General features: G+C 36.6%; 1 protein-coding gene across 9 annotated transcripts in view; it reads right to left on the bottom strand.

Annotated features, from left to right (window-relative positions):
- The window catches only part of MARCHF1 (membrane associated ring-CH-type finger 1), an 899,266-nt gene that overhangs the window by 376,655 nt on the left and 507,099 nt on the right, over positions 1–15,512 (bottom strand). The window lies entirely within an intron of this gene.

Here is a 15,512-nt window from a genome sequence, read left to right as displayed (position 1 = left end):
ACCCTAAATATACAAAAAACTCTCAAAACTTAACAATATGAAAACAAACAACCTGATTTAAAAATGTGTCAAATTTCTTGGGCGCCTGAGTGGCGCAGTCGGTTAAGCGTCCGACTTCAGCCAGGTCACGATCTCGCGGTCCGTGAGTTCGAGCCCCGCGTCAGGCTCTGGGCTGATGGCTCGGAGCCTGGAGCCTGTTTCCGATTCTGTGTCTCCCTCTCTCTCTGCCCCTCCCCCGTTCATGCTCTGTCTCTCTCTGTCCCAAAAATAAATTAAGAAAAAAAATAAATAAATAAAATAAAAATGTGTCAAATTTCTTAACAGAAATATCACCAAAGAAGGTACACATATGGCAAGAAGCATATGAAAAAGCATTCCACATCGTATGGCATCAAGGAATTGAAAACTGAAAGAACGAAATACCACTATATACTTATTAGAATGACCAAATCCAGAAAACTGACAACATCAAATGCTGACAAGGGTATAGAGCAACAGGAACTCTCATTCACTGTTTCTCAGAATGCAAAATGGTACAGCTACTTTTGAAGACAATTTGGCAGTTTCTTATAATATTAAGCATACTCTTATCATACAATCCAGCAATAATGCTCATTTGTATTTACCCAAAGGAGCTGTAAAATTATGTATACGGAAAGAATCTGCACACAGATAGTTATAGCTACTTTACTCATAATCACCAAAACTTGGAAGCAATAAGATGCCCTTCAGTAACTGAATGGATAAATAAACTTTGGTGCATTGAGACAATGGGATATATTATTCAGTGCTAAAATAGAAGGAGCTATCAAGGTATGAAACAACAGAGAGGAAACTTAAATGCATATTACTGAGTGAAAGAGGCCAATCTGAGAAGACTACATACCTTATAGATTACAAGTGTATGACATTCTGATAAAGGTAAAATTATGGAAACAGTAAAAAGATAAAGAGTTGCCAGGGGCTGGGAGCTGGAGGGAGGGATACATAGAAGGAGCACAGAGGGATTTTTCGGGCAGTGAAAATAGTCTACATAATACCATAATGATGGATATATGCCATTATTCATCCCCAAAGAATGTACAACACCAAGAGTAAACCTTAAGGTAAACTATGGAATCTGGTGATGATGTGTTGACACAGGTTCATCAACTGTAACAAAGGTAACCATTTTGGTGGGGGATATTGAAAAAGGGGGAGGCTAGGCATGTGTTGGGCAGAGGGTATATGGAAAATCTCTGCATGTTCCCCTCAATTTTGTTGTGAACCTTAAACTACTCTTAAAAAATAAAGTCTTCATTAAAACAGCTTACCTTTCTCTTCTATAAATGAAGGATTACACTATCTTACGAGGTTGTAGTAGAGATTTAATACAATGTAAAGAAGGTGTCTACTATACAGAAAAGTTCAGTGGTAGCTATTATTAGTAGCAGTAGGGCTAGTGTATATCCTGTTCTGAGTGTAGTACAGCTCACTAACCCAATGGAAAACTTTCCATCTAGCCTATTTCATGAATGTTGGTGTCTTTATTAATACTTGGTCACCTGTCTTGTACACACAGCCCTTTTTATTTGCCTCTGGCTCTCATCAGATTTACTGCCCCTAGGGGTAAGACCAGTCTTCTCTCTTTTTGCAGCTCCATAGAGCACCCAAGGCAGTATACTTATTCCACACAGAGTTTTAATAAGTTTTCAGCCTTGGGGATATTTTTTCAGAGTTAAAATTGTTATAGAAAGGCTCAGACTGACAAATGGGTTGCAAAGGCATGGGCAGTAAAGATTTACAGCGGGAATGGCATTTCTCTTCCCCGTAGAGCAATTGCTGTATTCTACTTCAGATATTCAGAGGTTTTGCAAAATTTATGGGAATAACCAAGGCATCTATAATCTCCCCCTTTATCCTCTCTATTGAAGCGCTCATTTCAGGAACTTCAGAATAAACAACAGGGCAAGTGCAGCTCTACATCAAGTGCTTTGCTGATGTTGTCTTTATGTCTAAAAGCTCTAGCTCCTTAAAATTAATATTAAATAAATTCCATTTTCCATGTGGACAATGAAATTATACTGCATCATTTAAATGAGAAATTCTGCTGTAAAACCGCTGGATGAGCAGAAAAACATTGCCAGTAGGGAACAAACTCTGCTCATTAGTATTTTTCATTTCCCCCAATAACTCCTTAAAGAGGGGTAATGACAAGTCTGTGGGAGTGGATGGTAACACATGTCAAAAGCACTGTTAAGATATACTCAACAATGCTCTACAAAAAGCTACAATTGATGAAATATCAAAGCAGACCATCATGGTTAATACCAAGCACACCTTTATCCCCCACCGGGATCTCCCAATTAGCTCTAACCCCATCGGGATCTCTCCATTAGCTCTAGCAGCTGTAATATGTGAGCATTACCATTAGAGAATGAGAATTTAAAAAATCTACTTAAATATTAAAAAGGCAATACACACAGATACAAGAACCTGCCTCTTTTCAAGTGATTTGATGCCATAATTAGAGACAATTGATCACACAGACCAATAGAATGCTATCGCTGGCTCACAGAGTACCCTAAGTGGTGCTGAAACAGTGAATATATCAAACTGCAGACATAAGGTATTTTATACTTACTGATTGTTGGCCCTTCTCTTAATGAGAAAATCTTGGAGACACAATTTTCATCGTAATGTAATTTGCATACATTTGTTAAAACCACCGATTGCATCTTTAACGCCTTTTTCATGCCTAAACAAAGAGCTTCAGGTAGGAAATTCTCAGTGTACTGTTCTAGAAAAGCCAAAACTGTCAGATTCTGGATTCACAGACTGGGAGAGTAACTGTAGTTTATTCTCTCTATCAAAAGGAAATAATTATAATCGATTCTCTTTGTTTCTAGAATATTATTATTAACCTCTGCAAATGAGTGCTCTTTCCAGCCTCTGAACATCATTTGTCCTATTCCCTGCTACATGTAATAGCTGAGTTTTCCAAAACTACTTCCAACTCTACCATCACTCCTACTTTAGGGAGCCAGTGAAGGCTATGGCGTAGTGTGGGCTATTGTCCTCCTCCAATACTTGTCCCTTTCTCCTCTTTTCAGAGCCATGTCATCTTCTCCGACCCATTACCTTCAAAATCATACTTCCAAATGCACCTCTTCCCTTCTACCAATGACCTCCATTTCTAAAATGATTCCTAATAAAAACTAGATTTTCAAAGTTGAAGAACCAGAAGGCTCTGACCATTGTCATTTAGGCAAATCATATAATCTTGCAAGGCTCATTTGAATGAGTCCCAAATGTTTAACTTTTATGTCGATAGGGAGAGTGATTTTTGTTTTTTAATTTATAATCCTCCCCTTCTGCATGTAAAGCCAAACAGAAAATAAAATATAAGCTACTTCAGGGAAGACCCCTAGATACTGAAACATACTGCTATAAATGCTACATAAACATTTACTACTTTGGAATAGGGTCTTGCTACCTGATAAAAGACTTTCTCTAATATCTACTGTGTGCAGCACTATATCTCTAAATATGCATTTCCTCCAGCTGAGCTCAGTCTCCCACCAAGCATTCCATTCCTCTCATTAGACTTTCCCCATTTGCAGGTTGTCTACCTGACACACTATCATTTTCTTCCTTAGTGGCTGAATTTCTTTCCACACTCAGGGTCTGCCTCATTAGGGTGTAGAGATTTCTGATTTTAAGGTTCCTCTATATACTTCCTTTCTAAGGATCTTGAACTTTAAATCCTATTACTGTCCTGACATGCCCATGATAAAAGAATTCTCAAAAGCTGTGAAACAGGGAGCATTCTAACTTCCAGAACTTTCTAACAATTAGTTAATTCGTTCTGCATGTTTTTGGGGGCTCTATGATTCAAAGCAGTTTTACAAGATATCAAGGCTGAATTCTAAGTGGGTAATATCTATAGGAATTTTCCTTAAACTTATTTTTCTCATATAATTTTAGAACAGAAAATATTAGCCAAATGGAAAACAGTTAAGGAATTATAAACATGCCATATATTAAAGAGTAATTGTCCCTGGTGCTATGCTCTTCAGATGTTCTATATTTATCCTTTTTGAACAGGACAGATTTAAGTACAATCATGTCAATCACTACACATATTTTATTTAAATCACTGCACAGTAGGAAGATATTTTAAAACTTTATGTAGAATGAAAACTCTGTTATTCTACTGACTGTTAAATATTCTACATAAACGTTATGTTCATTACTAATTGGAAATTTTAGGTTTAAGAAATCCAATCCATTAATTTAAAATAATGATAAAATTTTCAACTACAAAAGCAAACTATTCTTTGCTTATCTCCCTTTATTTAAATGAGTTAAATAGGTATAATCACCAACTGAAATAATTACCAACTAAACCATCTTTAATTTCACATATTAAACAGAAATATCTTAAGATAAGCAGCATCATAGCTTTCAAAGCTGAACTAGAACTTTGAGAAGGAGGTCCAGAAATAAGTAAACTTCAATTTCCTCAGATGAAATGCTTTCAGAACTTCTCTATTCACCAAGGCTCTCCTTGCTGTCTTCAACGCTGCTGACACTGAAACCAGAATAATTTGTATTGTCTGCAAAGAGCAGACAACAGCTTACCTTGTGAATATCCCTCCCTGTTGTGAACCAAACAGTCCTATGCCCCACTTTAGGTGGAGCAATAGTTAATGTATATCCTGGATATTTTTAAATTAAAAAAAAAAAAGTATGTGTGTTTGTATGTGTGTGTGCATGCACTTTTTTATTTAAAATTTTTTTCTTAATATGAAATTTATTGTCAAATTGGTTTCCATACAACACCCACTGCTCATCCCAACAGGTGCCCTCCTCAATGCCCATCACCCACCCACCCCCGTCCCTCCCACCCCCCATCAACCCTCAGTTTATTCTCAGCTTTTAAGAGTCTCTTATGGTTTGCCTCCCTCCCTCTCTAACATTTTTTTTCCTTCCCCTCCCCCATGGTCTTCTGTTAAGTTCCTTAGGATCCACATAACAGTGAAAACACATGGTATCTGTCTTTCTCTGTATGACTTATTTCACTTCAACAATAGCCAAATTATGGGGGAATTTTTTTAATATTTATTCATTTTTGAGAGAGAGAGAGAGAGAGACAGAGCATGAGGGGGGAGGGGCAGAGATAGTGGGAAACCCAGAATCTGAAGCAGGCTCCAGGCTCTGAGCTGTCAGCACAGAGCCCAATGCGGGCTCAAACCCACAAACTGTGAGATCATGACCTGAGCCAAAGTCAGACGCTTAACGGACTTAGAGCCACCCAGGCACGCCTGTGTGCATGCACTTTTTAAGCCATTTTGAATCTCCCAATGCTGGTTCTTTTGCCATATAACAAATGCATGCAGTTAGGCAGTGGATTAGTATACATGATTCCTAAACTGTACTTCACATTGCTTAAGGAAAGCAAATAACTAAAACCTGCTTTGCTACAAAAGCAAAAAATATTGTTACTATTATGCGTCACAATAATTCTTTCCTAGATTTTAAGAGTTTAAGAGATACCATTAACAAAAATTTTTGTTCATGTTGTAAGGGTTAAATTGTACTACAGGGCTAACGCTTAGCTTGAAAGATAACAACTTTGTTCTGACACTGAAGGTCAAAAGATAACAGCCTTGCTTTTACTCTTGTAAATCATACTCCATACTCTTGTGAATCAGGCTCTACCAATGAAGGAAACAAAACCTCAAAAAAAGAGCATCAGAGACAAGGTCAAGGAGATCCACTGGTTGCAACTTAGCGGCAGAAAGTCTAAAATAATCACCTCATTCAATAACTGTTTCTGACTCATCTGGCAACTGTTTCTAACTCATCTGGGAACTGTTTCTCTGTTCTGTTCCCAGATAATGATAAAACGATGTGATCGGCTTTAAAAACTCTGTACCCCGGCTGTTCGGGGCCACACTCTTATCAAGAGTGTTGGTCCCGATCGGTCGGCCTTGCCTCTCATTGTAATAAACTTTGTTGCAACTGTCACTGGTGCCTAGCATTCTGTTTCAGGAGTCGCGTGGATGCAACAATGTTTTAGAACAAATATGTTGGAAAATGATTCCTAAGTGCCTTATAATGATACTTAACAGGCTTACAAACATCCATTAGAGGGAGCATGTATCTCTAATACTACAGATGAAGAAACTGGGACGTAATGACCCTTACTATACTTTAATTTTGAACCAAGAAAGGGAATAAAATTAAAAAAAAATTCTAAAAGGCAAGCCTATTATAATTTTCAATCCCATTCAACAAATATTTATTAAGTGCCCAATATGGACATTCACTAACATAGTTAATGATTTATTTGAACAACCTACTAAAACTAAAGCAAACTTCATATGCTCTCTTAATGACTCTTCTCAAAACTTTCTCCAAAGACTACTGATTTAAACTTTTGAAATAGAACATGGCTATCCCAATATTGAGCTAACTTCAATCTCAAGTTTATTTTGCAATTATTTTCAAGGATATAAATCTGAGCTGTATCATAGAAAAACAGGAAAGAAACTATTTTCAGAAAGAATGTCTGCTGAAAGTAGGGATAGGGACAGTTCTGCTATGTAAATGATGTCCAATCCAAATCTCTGAAGACACTGTCACAAATTTAGGCAACCTTTATTGTTGTTTTATTTCTGAGCATCTTCTAAGGCTAATTGTGATGTGTATGAAGGCTAAGATGATTATCAGATCCTTAAGATAATCCTTTAGGTGGGAAGATCCTCATTTTCTAATGCCTTCTCAATCTGATCCCTGGAAGTGCAACCTTAAAATAGCACGACTAAATGCATATCTTATGTTGATAGTGTATTCTAGTCATGTAGTCAGCTAGTTACCATCAGAAAACTCTATTATTGGATCTTCTAACTTACATAAAAAGCTCAAAAATGTTTCCCATTCTTTCCCTGTTAACATATGCGGCTTAATAAGTCATACTAATTCTATGTCTTTCAGACAGACAAATATATATATTAAAATGCTAAATCTCTGTGGTGTTGTATGGAAAGCTTAAAATGTATCCTATTGATACATGGAACAGTATCAATATATTTCATTTCTGAACCATTATAACTACGGATAGCTTATTTAGTACCAAAGTGTTAATGGTTAAGTAGTTATAGCTTCATTCCATCTTCCACAGGAGGAATTTCTTGTTGACCACTGGCTATTACTCATCTCTTCCCACCAACTTCTATTCACAGAGAATTGAGTGTCTCCCTTGGGCCTTAATGTGCAACAGAGGAGAAAAATGGGGTATTGAGGGAGAATCTGAGAAGTATCCAGGCTTTGCCTCGGATTTACCTAGGAGAGTCAGATTATTGCTCAGGATGAAGAGAAACAAAAGACTAAAATGAAGATGAGGGGGATGTAGAAGAGAGAATAGAAAGCTTGATATGTATCTGGCTAGAATCCAAATAACACCTTCCTTCCTTTTTCAGCACTACAGCAGGTTTGCATCTTTTTTGCACCTTAGGCTAGGGACACGAAGCTTAACTTTGAATTGATGACTCACTTGATCCTGTCAAAGTCTGACTCAAGAAAATCAGGATTTGACAAGGACTATTTAGGGAACACACTATCTCTGTTCTTTAGAAACCAGGTGTCTACAGCTTGACTTTGATGTCAGGTAGAACATACACACGCATGCAAACACAACACACACCAAATTCACAACATACTTTCAGTCAGTATTAATGTAATCACTTGCTTTTGGCTTTCACTGAAAATCAACAGATAAAATATTTTTATGAAGAATATTTTCTATACCTTTTACAAATTCATTATTAAGATATTATCACTTAGGGTCTTTGACTCGTTTTTGGATCCACGTGATAAATTCCATTATAAAGTTTGATGCCAGAAATAGTGGAATTCCTTCAATAACTGATGTATGTTACAACACATATATATTGTATGTCTATACTTGCCTTGCTTTTGGAAGCATGGAGCTAAATTTTATGCTCATATGTACCATATATTTTATATAGATGGATTTCCTATTTTTTATTTTTTTTAAATTCTATATATGTACTGTAAGATCTTTATTTTACACCTTTCTCAACAAATAAACTGTAAATGAATGTAATGTACATTTTATGTGTCAGTAAAACCTTGCTGGGTTTTTTTGTGTGTTTTTATCACTCTAGCTAGTTTTCTTTTAAGAAAAACTAGGGAGTATACAGGTGACAAATGAGTTGTAAAAGTAGTAATAAGTTACAATATAAAATTTAGTAATGTTCTGAAGGAAAATATATAGGTTAGGAAATGTTGCCTACCTCATTTGTCTGTCAATGTTCCATCTAAACAAAGTACCTAGATCATAAAAGAATAAATCATTTCATTCTAAACCAATCAAATATTTGTACAGAGTTTGGAGGAGAGAACATTCTGCAATAACCTTACCTTTTAGATTGCATTTTCAATCAAATAAGATAATAATGGTGTACAAGGGGAAACACCTTTAGATGAACTGACAGGCTGAAATGAATTGAAATTGTAATTTCGTATTTGACCTGGTCAGTATTCCCTGTCCTTTGTGATTTATTTCTCCTATTTAGACATTAAATCAAACTAAACTGTATCAGTTATTAAGAAAGTCTGACTCCCAGGTAATTTCTCCAACTCTCATGCAAGACTTCCTAGCACCTGGCTCCCCTGTTATATTCCAATACCAACAGTAGTATCTTTTTCTTTTAAATATATGAAATTTATTGTCAAATTGGTTTCCATACAACACCCAGTGCTCATCCCAAAAGATGCCCTCTTCAATGCCCATCACCTGCCCTCCCCTCCCTCCCACCCCCCATCAACCCTCAGTTTGTTCTCAGTTTTTAAGAGTCTTATGCTTTGGTTCTCTCCCACTCTAACCTCTTTTTTTTCCTTCCCCTCCCCCATGGGTTTCTGTTAAGTTTCTTAGGATCCACATAAGAGTGAAAACGTATGGTATCTGTCTTTCTCTGCCTGACTTATTTCACTTAGCATAACACTCTCCAGTTCCATCCACATTGCTACAAAGGGCCATATTTCATTCTTTCTCATTGCCACGTGGTTCTCCATTGTGTATATAAACCACAATTTCTTTATCCATTCATCAGTTGATGGACATTTAGGCTCTTTCCACAATTTGGCTATTGTTGAGAGTGCTGCTATAACAACAGTAGTAAGGTATCTTGAGAATTAAACAAGAGACTGGAGACCGGTGTTGAGATACATTTGTTGCATTCCTTTGAAAATCACAGCTCAACTAGCCACACAGAACACATTTTATTCTTGTTTATCCAAATGTTGCCACAAGTTGATGCCTGTATATTGCAAGCATATGAGAAGATATGCAGACTTGATGGCACATATCACAGGATTAATTTACTAATATAGCTTGGTAAACAAGATTAAGAATATTAAAGTTTAGCCTATATCCTGTCAACACAAAATGCTTTAATCAGCAGCTAATATAACCATCTTTTGCACATATCAAATGAAATTCCACCTTACCATAGATAAAAGGTTTCAGTAAACAGTATTAATGATGTCCTATGACATTCAAAATGTTTGTTGCATGCATTACTTAAAGATACTCTATTGACACCATCAGAGAAAGAGAGAAGCAAAGAGACAGAAAATATATTTGCTAATCCACATTTTTAGACCTAGAAACTTGTAAGTTAGGAGAGACCTATGGCAACACAGGTCATTCTTGCTTTCAGTCCCCTTACCAGAAGACCAGCTAGCAACTATTGATAAATAAGACATAACTGTGAAAATCCGCAAATCCAGGAATGATACTGAAGCATACTGCTGGACCACAGAGACTGAGAAGCACTATATTAGAAGGGTAAGAGGAGCAGCTACATTGGACCATGTTACCTCTCCCCCAGGTTGGCACAATGCTGCATAAAGAGGAACCACCCAGGCCTGTGGTTTCTTCAGTGAGGAAAAAAGAGCCCAAGGTGGACATACAACTTTTTCACCATTGCAGGTGCTTCCCAGGAAGCATATCTGGGTCTTGCCTCACAGGAATCACTGAGGAAATCTGTGGGTCTTGACCACTGAAGATTAGATATAAAACAGAAAAGGGAGAACAGGGGGAAGAACAACCAGTGATCAGACATTTATAAACTGCTTACCTCCTCAAAGATGCACCTAAGCAGAGATCCCAGCCAGTGGTTCTGCCCATCTGCTTATTGGAGCCAATGGCCCTGTCTGGACAGGGACCTCAGTGGGCAGTTCTCCCTGAGTCAGGTTCCCAGTCAATGGGCCTATAATGGCCATGGAGGCTGCTCTATGGACCTACCTGGACAGGGAAGCAACTTCAAAGCCCTGCATACATCTCAGGATAGCCTGCAGTCATGCCCTACCAGGAAGCTTGGACAGAGAATGTGGGCAGCTATGTGGCCCATCCTAGAGCCATGCTTGAAGTAGCACCTCAGCAGAAATCACAGCAAGCAGCTCTGCCCATGAGGCCCTGACGGAAGCTCAGTAGGCGGTTCTGGCTCATTCAGGTTTCTTACCAGTGGGCCTTACTGGCTAGTGAGCCAGCTCTGACACCCTGCCTTGGCATGGAAGCAAACTCACAGCCCTGTCCATTTGCTAAGACTGGTTGCCAGTCCCATGCGACCAGAGAATTCAGGCAGCCTTAGCCCATCCTGCTTTGGGCTTTGGGCTTTGGGCAAAGAATTGAGCCAGCAGCCCTGCCTAGTTCTTAAGTGTAGCTTCTGGTCCCAAATAACCAGAAAGTCTAAACAGTGACCTTGGGCAGCCTCAGTACCCAGTCTACATTATAACTTAGCCATGGAGCCCAGTCTACACTCTTGCCATGCAACAGAATCTAGCCAATAGCCTTGTCTAATTGCTGAATACAGCATGTGACATTGTCCAGGCAGGGAGCCCAGCCAGTAGCTACATCCAATTGTGGAGCATATTATGTGGCCCCAACTGACAAGTGACTCTATATAGTGACCCCATCCAACTGCAGAGATACACAACAGATTACAATAATGGAGTGAAAATATACCATTACAAATAGCAATCAAGTCACAAAGACAGCAAGAAAGGAAGCAAAGAACAAAGAACCTGCAAAGAGAAAAATTTAACAAAATGGCAATTATAAGTTCTTGGCCAAGAATAATTACTTTAAATGTTAATGGAGTAAATTTTCTAATTAAAAGATACAAAGTGGCTGAATGGATAAAAATAAGATCCTATGATATACTGCCTACAAGATACTTTAGCTTTAAGAATCGAGGTAGACTTAGAGTAAAGAGATGGAAAGAGATATTTCAAGCAAATGGAAACAAAAAGAAAGCAAGGGCAACTATAAATTTATCAGAGAACAATACTTTAAATTTAAAATGATCCAAAGAGACAAAGAAAGTCATCATATAATGATAAAGTGGTCTAACAAGAAGATATAATAATTGTAAACATTTATGTACCCAACATTAGAGCAGCTAAATATATAAAACAAATACTAATAGAACTTAAAGGAAAAATAAACAGCAATACAATAATGGCTGGGGACTTTGATATTCCACTTTCAACAAAGGCTCAATAAGGAAACAGCAGATATGAACAATACTATAAATCAAATGGCCCTAACAGAACATTCCATCCAATAGCAGCGGAATATACATTCTTCTCATGCGCACATAAAACATTTTTAGGATATATAATAAGTCAGACCACAAAACAAGTCTCAACCAATTCAAGAATAGAAATTATATCAAATACCTTTTCTGATCACAACGGAATTAAACTAGAAATCAGTAACAGGAATAAGGCTGAAAAATTCACAAATAAATGGAAATTAAACAATACATTCCTGAACAACCAGTAGGTCCAATAAGAAATCAAAAGGGAAATTTTAAAAATCTTAAAACAAATAAAAATGGAAATATACCAAATTTTAGGGGATACCACAGAAATACTAAGGATTATAAGATACTACTATGACTGTAAGCCAACAAATGGACAACCTAGAATAAGTGTACAAATTCCTAGAAGCATACAACCTATTAAGACCAAATCATGAAGAAATAAAAAATCTGAACAAACAAATGTGCAAGGAGATTGAATCAATAATCAAAACCTTCCAATAAAGAAAATCCCAGGACTAAATGGCTTCACTAATTCTATAAACATTTAAAGAATTAATACCAATCCTTCCCAAACTGTTCCAAAAACTGATTTTATGCCAAAATTACCTTGATACCAAAGCTAAATAAGGACACTACAAGAAAAGTACAGTCCAATATCCCTGATGAATATAAGTGCAAATATTCTCAACAAAATACTAGCAAACTGAATTCAACAGAATATTAAATGATTATATACCATAAACAAGTAGAATTTACCCCTGGTATACAAGGATGGTTCAACATGTACAAATCAGTAAGGGCGATACTCACAGTAACAGAATAAAGGATGAAATCATATGATCATCTTGGAATTGAAAAAACAAACCAAAAAACAAAACAAACAAACAAACAAAAATACAAACAAAAGACAGACTCTTAAATATAGAGAACAAACTGCTGGTTACCAGAGGGGAGGTGGGTAGGGGGATAGGTGAAAGAGGTGAAGAGATTAAGAGTACATTTATTGTGATAAGCACTGTGTAATGTATAGAACTGTTGAATCATTATACTGTACACCTTAAATTAATGTAACATTGTATATTAATTATATGGAAATAAAATAAAAATTTAACAATATCACATGATCACCTCAATAGAGAGAAAAAAACATTTGACAAAATTCAACATTTTATGATAAAATTCTCCAAAAATTGGGTATAGAAGCAATATACCTCAACATAATAAAGCCACATATGACAAGCTCACAGTTAATATGATATACAATGACAAAACGTTAACAGTTTTTCCTCTAAGGTCAAGAACAAAACAAGGGTGCCCACTCTCACCACTCTTATTCAACATAGTACTGTAAGTCCAGACAGAGCAGCAAGGGAAGAGAAACAAAAAATGTAGTGCATCCCAATAAGAAACATACACACACACACACGAAAAAAACACAAGTAAAATTGTCTCTTTTTGCTGATAACATATTATATATAGAAAGTCCTAAAAACTCTACTACAGGGGCGCCTGGGTGGCTCAGTCAGTTGAGCCACAGACTTCAGCTCAGGTCATGATCTCACGGTTTGTGGGTTCGAGCCCCGCGTCTGGCTCTGTGCTGACAGCTCAGAGCCTGGAGCCTGCTTCGGATTCTGTGTCTCCCTCTCTCTCTGCCCCTCCCCCACTCATGCTCTGTCTCTCTCTGTCTCAGAAATAAATAAACATTAAAAAAATTAAAAAAAAACTCTACTACAAAGTTGTTAGAACTAATAAATGAGGGGCGCCTGGGTGGCTCAGTCGGTTGAGCATCCGACTTCGAGTCAGGTCATGATCTCGCAGTCCATGGGTTCAAGCCCCGCGTCAGGCTCTGTGCTGACAGCTCAGAGCCTGGAGCTTGCTTTGGATTCTGTGTCTCCCTCTCTCTGTCCCTCCCCCACTCATGCTCTGTCCCTCTCTCTCTGTCAAAAATAAATAAAGAAACATAAAAAAAAGAACTAATGAGTACAGTAAAGTTGTATAATACAAAATCAACAATCACAACTAACCTGTGATATTGCAGAGTAATTACAAATTATCTGAAAAATAAATAAAGAAACATATCCCATTTACAATAGCATAAAAACAACTAAATACTTAGGAATAAATTTAACCAAGGAGGTAAAAAATCTGTATGCTGTTAATTATAAGACACTGATGAAAGACATTGTAGAAGACACAAGTAAATGGAAAGATATTCTATGCTCATGGATTGAATAACTGGTATTAGTAAAAGGTCTGTACTTCCCAAAGTAATCTATAAACCCAGTGGCATCAGTATCAAGATTCTAATGGCATATTTTACAGAAAGAGAAAGAAAACACAATCCTAAAATTCATATGGAACCACAAAGACCCCAAATAGCCAAAGCAATCCTGATAAAGAACAAAGCTGGAGGCATAACTATTCCTGATTTCAAATTGTATTTCAAAGCCAAAGTAATATATAAAGTATGGTACTGGCATAAAAACAGGCACATAGGCCAATTTAACAGAATGAGAGCCCAGGGTTCAAGAATACTCAATGGAGAAAAGATGGCCTTCAATAAATGGCACTGGGAGAACTAGATATTCACATGTAAAACAATGAAATTAGAACCCTATCTTACACCATTCACAAAAGTTAACTCAAAATGGATTAAAGACCTTTATGTCAGACCTAACTCCATGAATCTCCTAGAAGAAACATAGGGAAAATCTCCTTAAAATTTGTCATGGCAATGATTTTATATATATGACACCAAAAGCACAAGCAATGAAATAAAAAAAATAAATAAATAGTACATCAAACTAAAATGCTTCTGCATGGCAAAGGAAACCATCAGCAAAATGAAAACAATCTATAAAACAGGACAAAATATTTGCAAACCACATAGTGCATAAAAGCTTAAATCCAAAATATGTAAAAAATTCATACAATTCAATATCAAAAAAAGGCCAAATAATCTAATTACAAAATGGGCAAAAGACCTGAATTGACATTTCTCAAAAAAAAAAAAGACATACAAGTGGCAACAGGAACATTAAAAGTGTTCAAGACTCACAGGGAAATACAAATCAAACCCACAGTGAGAACCCACCTTAAAGACCTTTTAGAATGGCTATTATCAAAAGGCAAGAGATATTAAGTAGTGGAAAAGATGTGGAGAAAAAGGATTCCATGTGCAAGTGCTGATAAAAACGCAAATAAGTACAGCCACTATGGAAAACATTATGGAGGTTCCTCAAGAAATTAAAAGTCTAACTACCTCATGACCCAGCAATTCTACTTATAGGTATATATCCTACCAAAATGAAATCACTGTCTTGAAGAATTGTCTGCACTCCGATATTCACTGCAGCATTATTTACAATAGCCAAGACACAGAAACAACCTATGCCTCCACAAACGGATGAATGAATATATATAATGGAATAGTATTCAGGCATAAAAATAAGTAAATTTTGCTATTTGTGACAACATGGATGAACCCTGAAGGCATTATGCTAAGTGAAATATGTCAGTCAAGGAAAAATACTGTAAGATATGTGGAATGTAAAGAAAAAATAATCAACAGAAATAGAGAACAGATTGTTGGCTGTGAGGGTTGGATGGTGGGGATGGGGGAATGGATGAAGGTAGCCAAAGGGTACAAACTTCCAGGTATAAGATGAATAATTTCTGTGGATTTAATCTACAATGTGGTGATTATATTAATAATACTCTATTGTATATTTAAAAGTTGTTAAGAAAGTAGAGTTCTGAGGTTCTCAACAACAAAAAAATATAATTATGTGATGTGACGGCTGTATTATCTAATGTTATTGTGCTAATTATTTTGCACAATAACAAAATTGTGATATATCACAATATATGTGATATATATCTAAATATAGA

Source organism: Neofelis nebulosa, chromosome 3 (assembly GCF_028018385.1).
Source record: "Neofelis nebulosa isolate mNeoNeb1 chromosome 3, mNeoNeb1.pri, whole genome shotgun sequence".
Lineage (NCBI taxonomy): Eukaryota > Metazoa > Chordata > Mammalia > Carnivora > Felidae > Neofelis > Neofelis nebulosa.
This window is presented reverse-complemented; position numbering and strand designations above follow the sequence as displayed.